The 10,684-nt window shown below is 45.5% G+C and overlaps 1 long non-coding RNA gene across 1 annotated transcript; it reads right to left on the reverse strand.

The window, feature by feature from the left end:
- Positions 1–1,517: 1,517 nt before the first annotated feature.
- LOC120683383 lies at positions 1,518–5,104 on the reverse strand. Its single transcript, XR_005678784.1, has 4 exons — positions 5,021–5,104; positions 4,233–4,331; positions 2,198–3,274; positions 1,518–1,682 (listed from the first exon to the last, which is right to left on the reverse strand). It is a non-coding gene; the product is annotated as an uncharacterized LOC120683383 (long non-coding RNA).
- Positions 5,105–10,684: the final 5,580 nt, after the last annotated feature.

Below are 10,684 nucleotides of genomic sequence, written 5' to 3' on the forward strand. Positions count from 1 at the left end.
GTTCGGTGGCCGTGTCACTGCCGTGCAAGGGCTGCCGCAGGGTGTTCTGCGGCTCCGGCATGCCCTGCCACGGCATGGTGCTCGCCGGCAGGCCGTGCCGGGGCGAGTTCTTCGTGTGCAACCCCTCCACCGGCGGCGCCCTCCGCCTCCCGCCGCGCCGCCCGCAGTGGTACTTCTACAGTGCCGGGCTCGGCTACGACGACGCGGGCGCTGCCGGGAGGCACAAGGCCGTGCTGCTCGAGCTAGTCAGGGCGCAGCCACCGCCGGCGTCGCCGCGCTGGGAGATCCCGGAGCTCCAGTGCAGCGTGTTCACCGTCGGCGACCGCCAGTGCCGCTGGCGGGCGCCGCGCGGCCACGGAGCGGCCGTCATCCGCGGTGCGCTCGTGTCCACCGAGACGGACCCGGTGTTCGCCGACGGCCGCCTCCACTGGTTGCTCTCGAGGCGGGCTTCGAACGGGACCCACGGTGACACGGATGGCATCCTCGCTTTCGTGCTCAGCAGTGAGTTCTTCAGACGCATCCCGCTGCCCCCCTTCGCCATGGGCGGCGGCAAGCCGAAGCGGCCAGTACACACACGCGACGCTGGCCGAGCTCGACAGTCGCCTCTGCTTGGTGCGAGACCTCCGTTTTCGTCGACATGACGCCCCTTTGTTGGAGGTCTGGATGCTCCACGACATCATGACCGGGTCGTGGTCGCTGGATGGCCGCATTGATCTAACAGGCCATGTGGGCACAGGATACATATATTATCCACCGCGTGCTTTTGTGCTGTGCTATGTTAATGGCGGATCACCTAGCGAGAGGAAGAAGAAGATTGCCATTGCAATCACCAGGCAGGGGAAATTCAGGTATTCCTCCGTTCTTTTTTACATGACACCGTTGACTTTTTTTCTTCAACTTTGACCAATATTATTTAATTAATCAGTTAGCTAAATGAAGTGAAATGAGTACCATTACGTTTATTATCAAGAGTCGCTTAAATCTAACTTGAAGATTTGAATATTTACATAAATATTTATAGAAAAGACGAATAGTCAGACGAAGAAAAAAATCAATGGTGTCATATATTTAAAAATGGAGGGAGTACAAAAGTGGGGAGCGGCGCACAGTGTGTTGACACCGGATTTTGGCAAAACCGATGTAATTTGAATTATGAAGATTATCGGCTAGTGGCATATATCCGCAAGAGTTTGCAAGCAATGAGAAGGGCTGGGCGTAGCCCGTAGAGCCGCATGAACGCATGCAGGTGTTGGTGCAACATAAAGATTGTTTACTGCTTGGAAGGCAATTAAAAGTAGGACCCGGCTATATTACAGCCGACTGTAATATAGCATGTCCGTACGACTTTTCTATTTTTGGAAATAGTAGTGCCAACCGGTATAGCCTTTCTATTTTTGGAAGTAGTAGCACTAACTAGCGCTACACGCGTGCCAAAAAATAGGCTCGCTGCCCAGGCAGATCCACCTCCACCATCCAAGACTCCCCCTATTTGCCTGCCTGCCAAGCTGAAATATTTCTACCCAACCTTCTTTTGTCCGGTGCCTTACATACACATGCATATATGCCTAAAGTTCTTGAGCTATACTACCAGCATGACAGCACATAAGTATTTATTTTGTCTGCTTTATCTACGTAATCTGCTTCAAATCTGCACATATCCTTCCTCTTATGCTGCCGGAGACCTGCAAAATAATGCTTTGATTAGAGAACTTGTAGCGGTGCAAAAACAATTAGGCATGAGAGATAAAATTACCTAAATAATTGCATTATTCTACCTTATTCTTGACACATTGTTGCCTGAATACATGTACGAGTTGCATATGCGGAAACTCAGAAGAATTAAAATGGGTTTGTCATGTTCTTAACACATTATTGCCTATATATATGCACTGAGTTGCTTACTTTGATGAATCCCTACTTTAATGCATCCTCATACTGCCTAATCATATTTTAATGCACTGAGTTGCTCAGAAGAATTGTCTAACCCAGAATATTAATGTGCCTAAACCGAAGCAAAGAAAAGCAGCCATGGCTTTTAAGTAATGTCGCGGCTTGACAAGCGTAAATCAGTAACAAACTCTACCAACAGACTAGCGAGTATGATGTTGAATTGCATACATGATGTGCAATTGATCTCTCCCTCTCACCAAAACCAAAGCAATCAAAAAGTATGTTAGATCAAAAAGAAATGTCTTACCTGCAGGCACCACCTTTATTGATGCCAAGTCTCAGAATTTAAGCCATAAGTTCTCCTCGTTGCACATGAAAAAAGGGTTGTAAGGAACATGAGACGCAACAGAGAATTTCCAATAGAAGCATTTCAATAGAATTATCAATGTAACAAGAGAAAAATTCTATCAGGACCAAGGAGTTTTTTTTAGTTCCTGATTGAATGCAGATTAGAAACTGGATTAGTGATTTTGATGCCGAGTGAACCAAAAACATGCAAGATTTCTCTGAACAAAAAAAATTGATCTGCTTGTATAGAAAATACATTATTGCCTGGAAAATAGTAATAATTTGCTTGTAAGAAATACATTATTGCTTGGAAATAGTAATGATATGCTTGTATAAAAAATACATTATTGCCTAGAAATAGTACTAATCTACTTGTATAAAAATACATTATTGCCTAAAAATAGTACTGATATGCTTGTAGAAAAACATTACTACCTAGAAATAGACTGATCTGCTTGTAGAAAAAACATTATTACCAAGAAATAGTACTGATCTGCTTGTAGCATGAATGTTGATCTTTGAAGATAAACTAACCCTTGAGAGACTAGATCAACTAACAAGAACTAAACACAACTGAAAAAAAATGAATGGGTCTGACTAATCTTTATGCACTTTCTCACTAGGAGGCAGCCTTCGTGCTAGTAGCAAAAACTCTGACATTCTCCAGGGATCTTCAATTCACAGCAAACAAAGGCCAAAACAAATGCGAAAGCATTCAGGGATTGGGGGATAAAGATGTGTGAGAAAATACAGTAAAAGTCGAAGATCCACCGGGCAAGCGCGGCTGCGATGCCTGCGGCAGCCATCCAAGGCGGCAGTGGCCGACTCCGACGAGCTGTTCCGCACCAAGCACATACCAGAGATCCGCGCGGCGAAGGGCGCCACCCGCCGCGAGATCTCCGCTAAGAAGGAGCTCCGGCAGCTCATCGGCCGCAGCTACCAAGTCCTGATCGACTCCGCAGACTCCAACCTCCTCATCAAGCAGTCCTCCGACTCCATCTCCAACAACCTCTCCCGCATCTCAAGCATTGGAAACCTACAAATAAATTCTAATAAATTGAATATGTTGAGTCAATGAATTATTCTATGCTATTGCCTAACAAATACAATATTATTACCTATATCAGATTACTAAATTGGTATTGAATAATCACTAAACTGCTTGGCTTCAACTTAAATGCTAGAAATCATATAATATCAAATAATACTGAGTTTCTTTGTCTTGTTTGTGCTCACATTTGCTTATTTGGGATTTTTCAGGACCATCAAGGCATCAACAAGGTAGTGTAGTTTATTAAGCACAACCATTCATGAATCTAATGATTTTGGTAAGTTGAGTTTAGCTCCTATGTGGAATTTTTAGCAAATGATGATTGCACACATAGCATTTACTCCTATGTGGTCAGATCAGGCTAAAGAACTAGGCTATGTGTCAAATACCAGTGCTAATAGTTATATATTACCTAGTACTTTAGGCAACCACTGAAAAATAAATTATAAATTAAACATTGCTTAATCTAGTAAACTATTTTGCATGGTTCAGAATCATATTATTGCCTAATCAGAACCATGTTATTATCTAATGAGGTATATTGTTTTGGATAATCCGGAACCATTTCTAATTGTTTCTTTAAGTTCCAATTCATTTTTATTGCCAATATGAGAATCATATTTGGATCTGATTTGACTGAACTTTGTACGCATTTTCCTCTACTAGGGAGCCTTTTGCTAACAACAAACTGAAACTAGTGGTGGTAGAGTAGTAGCAGCACACATTTCCCCAGTGCAAATCGATTTGGGAAGCACTCTATGAGCTTCTGGAAATTTTGAATTCATGCAAGCAAACTAGTTAATTGTGCCAGCTGGCCAAACAAATGGGTGAACTGCAACGGAAAACTCACACAAAAGAAAACGCTAATTAGTCAACTTTATATGAGGGATGAGCACGATCAACAAGAAACAAAGGAAATATTTAACTCGAGCAGGTTGCTGACCATGAGGAAGGAGACATCCGTGTTGTCATCCTCGAGCAGCACCTAGCTATCATGCTCCTCCACCATCTCCTAGTCGGCCACCTTGCCATACAGCTTCTCCTAGATGCAACATAGGAGCAAGTGACGGTGCATGTGTGCAACATATGGAACAAGGCACAGAGTCATTTCATAAAACTGCCAGAATTAGAACCCTATTTTTCGCTCAATAATGTGCAATACTAGCAAACAGATATTTCATAAGCTGTATTTACTCCCATGGTGTATTGATTCAATGAAGCTAACCTGAGCCATAACCACACGGTAGCTAAAATGATTGAGTAGGAGCCCCATGAAAGAACACAATAGTCCCACATCGTGCATCAGATGAACCTAGAATGTATTAACAAACACATGTGACTGATAATTGTGTGTATTTTGATATCCAAAGATTAATTATAAATAAGGGTTGTCGTTACAGTCATTGGTTCATTTCATTGAGAAATTAGCGGATGAACTGATATAGCACCTATAGCTACAAAGAAGCAGAAATGCACTATTTCACTTTCCATGCTGAAAGTTCAGAGTCATCTTGCATCTAATCTCCGTTAATGGGCTGCAGTACTACTTTTGTTGGTCTGGCACCATACCATCGAGTGTGCCTCAATCTATCATGCAAAAAAAGATGAACAAACATTACATGTTCCCTCACGAACCATCGGAACTATCCTGATCTCTGACATACGAACCATCAAAACTCTCCTGATCTGAAATACAAACCATAGGAAGAGGTGGAGGACGGGAGACCTCACCTTGCCGGCGTAGTGGTTGCGGATCTAGAGCACCGGCCTAGGCTCCGCCTTGGCCCGTGCGCGGCTGCGCCGCAGGAGCCGCATGAAGGACGCCTGGCTCGCCTCCATCTTTAGCATGTTGAGGCAGTCGTGCTGGGGGGAGCCGCCGCCAAGGCGCTTCCTCGCTGGGGGCGTGGCGTGCGCCCTTGCGGGGGTCACTGCGACTCCGCGAGCGCCGTCAGGGGCTGCCTCCATGCGCGCCCTCGCCGGAGGTCGCCGCAGCGGGCACCCTCACCTGGGGCCGCTACTTCCCCACGGGGCGCCACCGCTCGTCAGGGAGGACGGGGCGCCGCCACTCGTCGGGGGATGGGGCGCCGCCGCTCACCGGGGGACGCTGCGCCGCTCCCTCACGGGGGGTCATGGCATGCGCCAGCGGCGGGAGATCCCACCTCCACGTTGGGAGATCCCACCCTCACGAGGAGTGCGAGAGAGATGGGGAACACCGTCGGTGGTGATGATAAGCCTGTGCTGCAGTGCAGAATTGACGGTAGGATGATCCCCTATCGTGTATGGATGGTAGATAGTGCCGGCCGTAGCGAAACAAAAAAAATACGGCGGGCCGTGGCGAAGCCTTTACCTTAAAAGTATGGTGGCCGATTTGATTAATTAAGAAGTATGCATGCGTGGCGTATCGCCTATGAAGAAGAAATAATCAGAATAAAGAAGGGACATGCTAGTAAAGGCAAGAAGAATAAAGAAAAGGAAGAATGACGTCAATAAAAGAAGCCAGCATGTGCATGCCGGGTGAATAAAGTAATTGATGACCTCGGGATAGTGTTCGGCCTGTCGAGAATAAAATATTTCCTAATCTAATTGCCTTGGCCGAAACAAATGCAAGACAGAAGCTTCATTTGACAAGGATTCTACGGGAAGGAAAGATAGAGTCCGTGTATCTCAATATTAATTTGTTTAGATATTTCTTAGTTAACAAGTTTAGTGTGCCGTAGCCGGCTAGGTTGTCTAGGCTATAAATATGTACCTCCATCTATTGTGAAAGATTTATCACACGATCAACTAACAAACTCTACTTTTTACTTGCAATTTACTTTTCGGCGACTTCGCCACTTTTCTTTTCTTTTCGGCGAGTTCTCTCGAGTTGATCAAGGACGTCTCACATTCAAGCGACTTGATCTGCTGGTAAGTTTTTGTTTACCGAGTAAACCTGAGCTTTAGCTTCCGGACGTATTGCTGTCACTTTGTTCAGATCTATTCAGAAGTTATCGAATTATATTTAGGCTTTGACTTCTGGGTGTATCGCTGTCGTCTCGTCTAGATTAAATCACAAATTACCCGACTTCACGATCTATTTAATCGGTTGTTAGTTCTCTTGTTTTCACGTTAAATCTTGCAAAGCCGGTTAGATTGATTGTAAGCTCAGCTTTGTTCAGATCCATACATTCGTGGGTTTGTGCATTGTTTTCTGACACGTGTCTGTTTAGATCAAAGCCGTCTGTTGCATACCGATATCGGCAGCATCTTGCCGATCTCCCTTAGATTGTTTTTAATACACGTTTATATTACCCGATCTGTTATCGTTTTCTGTATCAGCAGAGCCTTGCGATACGTCACCTGAGAGACATTCGGAATTCCAGCCGATACGCTCTCGGATTTTACTTTGTTTATCCCTTGTCAATTACAGGTCAAATTGACTGGCACACTTGGTCTACTTTCCGGAGCTTGGCGAACACTTGCCCTCGGATTCTAGTGTGTTGATTTTTGCATCAACACATCTTTTGGCACGCCCGATGGGACCGAAAACTTCAACATGGTGGAAATCACAGATAAATCTGCAGTTAGTGAAGAAAACCAGATTCATGTTCCTGAAGACAAGCTCAAAGAGTAACAAAAGAAGAAATATGAAGAGCTGGTGGAGAGATTCAAACGTGAATGCCTCAAGTTGTACAGCGTCAAACATATCTGGTGAGGTGATCAAGAAGTTTAATCTTCCATCTTTCCAGCCATTGACAGCGGCTCAACGTGAAAGCAAGATGATAGACGCAGTTGGCCAAGTTGTGGCACAAGCCTTCATCAAGAGTGCAATAGTTATGGGCAACACAATGAACAATACGGTGGTTAAGACTTTTGCTGAAGGCACATTTTCAGGGTGCATGAATCCTTGCTATATACAGCCAGATCAGATGCAGTATGTTCCCTTGGAAATATCTATGGCAGCAGCCCTGTCGGATCAAAATAGCCAGGCAGGAACAAGCAACAGTCAAACTCCACCCCAGATGACTACTGCAGCATCGACGGGTACAACAGATCCTATCTACTCAACCACGCCGCCGATTGCTACAACTATGCAACATGGATCTGCGTCCGTATTTCCTAAAGGATGGAATCCTTCTACTGGGTATGGTATGTATCTGGATTTCTTTTCTACGCCACCCAAGATGTAGTTTAATGCGTTGGCTTCTCAGCCGATAGCCTCTCAGCCTGATCCATCGGTCATCCAGCCGATGGGTGCACAGCAGGATGCATCGGCAACACAGCTGAATGCACAAGGCGCATGGAGTCCACAACAGATGGCACAAGCTAATGCATCGGCGCCACCGCCGATGACCCCACAGTAGCATCTTGCTATCCTGCTCCAACCCAGTCTCCTTCAGAAGTGTTGTTGTCGCAATCTCCGCATCAGAAGGGAGTCAACTGGGTATTCCACAATCAAGCAACCGGACAGATACGGTGTGCTAGTGTACCATACATGGAGGCTACTGGGCAACAGTCGGCTAGTCCATCAGCTCCACAGCCGACGATGATTCAGCAGACACCCAATCGGATAGCTCAGCAAACACATCAGATGCAATCGGCTGGACAGCCGATGAACCATGTAGCTCAACAACTTGCGATGATGACCAATGCAGCGAGCACGGTTTCTCCTCAGCAAATGCCAAGTTGAGCCGCAAGTTGATTGGAGCACAAAGATAGCTGAAGTGATGAGGGAGCAGTTTGGTTTGAGGCCAAAGCAACAATCCATTATGTACAAGACTCCCTATCCTCCGGCTTATGATCAGATTCCTCTCCCACACAAGTACAAGATGCCTGACTTCACAAAGTTCTCAGGGCAGGGAGAAGTTTCTACGATGGAACTTGTTAATAGGTTCCTTCTACAGTTGGGAGAAGTGGGCAACCATGATGCACTCAGAGTCCGTTTGTTCTCCTTGTCTTTGTCTGGATCGGCCTTTGTTTGGTTCACCACTATGCCGGCAAACTCCATATTATATTGGGTCGATCTAGAGAGACAATTTCGTCAGTTCTTTTTCTTTGGGATTACTGAGTTAAAGTTGACCGATTTGACCAGCTTAAGACAAATAAACGATGAATCGGTTGCTGCTTTTATCCAAAGGTTCAGAGATGTCAAGAACCGATGTTACAGTTTGGTTCTGTCCGATCAGCAGTTGGCTGATGCAGCATTTAATGGGCTCTTGCCGCACATTAAAGATAAGTATTAGCCAGATCGCAAGTCGGATGACAAGAGAGACTCGATCCTACGAGTCCAAGAAGCCTTTTCAGAAGAAGATCAACTATGTGGAGTATTCTGCTAATGATGAGTCTCAAAAAGGAGCAAGAAACGATCGCATCGGCTGAGTGGATACAGAATAGCAAAAAGCCGTTGACGTGTCCGTTTGGGAAGAAAGAGCCTGAGTCGTATGGGTTTGACATCACCAAAGCCGACAAGATGTTTGACTTGTTATTGTTGGAAGGGTTGATCAAGTTGAAGCCATATCACAAGATTCCATCGGAGGACGAGCTCAAGAATATGAAGTACTACAAGTGGCACAACGCCACATCGCATGACACAAATGAGTGCAAGGTCTTCCGACAGCAGATTCAGATGGCTTTTGAACAAGGGAGATTGAAATTTGAGGCTCCCAAGAAGATGATGAAGATCGACGGGCATTCTTTCGCCACAAACATGGTTGATGTGGCCAGAGATGAGGGTTCTCCTCAATCCAAGATTCTGACGTCGTCATCGGCCAAGAGATCTGGGGCTGTTAATTCTAAAGCGCAAATAGCGGCCGATGAGGTCTAAGAAAGGGTCCAATGAAGGATGTTGGACGTTCATCGACACCACGTAGACGTGTCACATCTCAAATGCTGTTGAACAAGTTTCAGCGTGATCGTGAAAGACGGCAACGTAGAGAAGAAGAGGAACGACACGAGCAAGATCATTGGAGGTGTCCGTTCTTTGTCTACTGCTGGGAAGAAGGGTTGACATTGCCTTCGGCATATGATTGTCCCGAGTGGAATGGTCAAGTAAGCCGATCATATGAAAGGCCATGTCATGAACCCTATCAGTGTGAGCGCACTCCTGTGCATGATCGGCTAGGAAAAAAGGTATCGGTACATGATCGACTGGGGGGCAGGGCCATGCTACGTGATCCTGCTGGAAGAAGAATGCCTGCACACGATCGGCTAGAGCAGATGGCCGATGAAAGGGTGCAAGATGATCAGCTGATGCGAAGAGATCCAGAACGTGAGCCTGATCATACAGATCAATTTCAGTGGTGTCCAGGAGGATTGACCAGGTCTCAGAAGTGACATGTTCAGAGGCTATGCCAGCTGGAAATCATTGAGGAAGAACAAGAACAAACTTTGAACAAGAAAGGAGTCAAATCACAAGTTTGGCGTGTTAAGGCTAAGGCCGATGATGAATCGGCCAGTGACAATTCTACACCGATCCAAGCAGTCGGTTCTTCAGAAAGGTCCTGATGGATGAGTTCCTAGAGGAAGAAGGGAAGTTGGGGTATGGGTTTACGTCGGCCGATTTACTAGAGGAAATTGATATCGGAGATGGTGATAGACCGAGGCCGACGTTTATTAGTGCCAACTTGGATCCCAAATACAAGCAGGAACTGAAAAGTTTATCAAGAGAGTACAAAGATTGCTTTGCTTGGGAATATTATGAGATGTCTGGCTTGGATAGATCTATTGTGGAACATCGTTTGCCTATAAAACCGGGATATCGGCCATATTAACAAGGAGCGAGGCGATGTAATCCTAAAATTTTGCCAGATATAAAGGCCAAGATTACACGGTTAATTGAAGCTAATTTTATTCGGCAGTGTCGTTATGCCGAATGGATTTCTAACGTGGTTCCTGTTTACAAGAAAAATGGAAAGTTGCGGGTATGCATTGTTTTCAGGGATCTCAACAAGGCTACGCCGATGGATGGTTACCCCATGCCGATAGCTGATATATTGGTAGATGCTGCTGCTGGGCACAAGGTGATCAGTTTTATGGATGGTAATACTGGGTACAACCAAATCTTTATGACGGAAGAAGACATCCACAAAACTACGTTCAGATGTCCGGGACATCTCGGTTTATTCGAGTGGGTAGTCATGATCTTCGGACTAAAAAATGCCGGTGCTATGTACCAGAGAGCCATGAATTATATCTTTCATGAACTCATCGGTAAAATTGTGGAGATATACATTGATGACGTGGTTGTGAAGTCAAAGGGGCACCAAGAACATTTGGCCGATCTGCGTAGAGCTTTGGAATGCACAAGAAGGCATGGTTTAAAAATGAATCCAAACAAGTGCGCTTTTGGTGTATCAGCTGGCCAATTCTTGGGTTTTATGGTACATGAGCGAGGGATTGAAATTAGTCAGAAGACTA

This window comes from Panicum virgatum, chromosome 7N, assembly GCF_016808335.1.
Source record: "Panicum virgatum strain AP13 chromosome 7N, P.virgatum_v5, whole genome shotgun sequence".
Lineage (NCBI taxonomy): Eukaryota > Viridiplantae > Streptophyta > Magnoliopsida > Poales > Poaceae > Panicum > Panicum virgatum.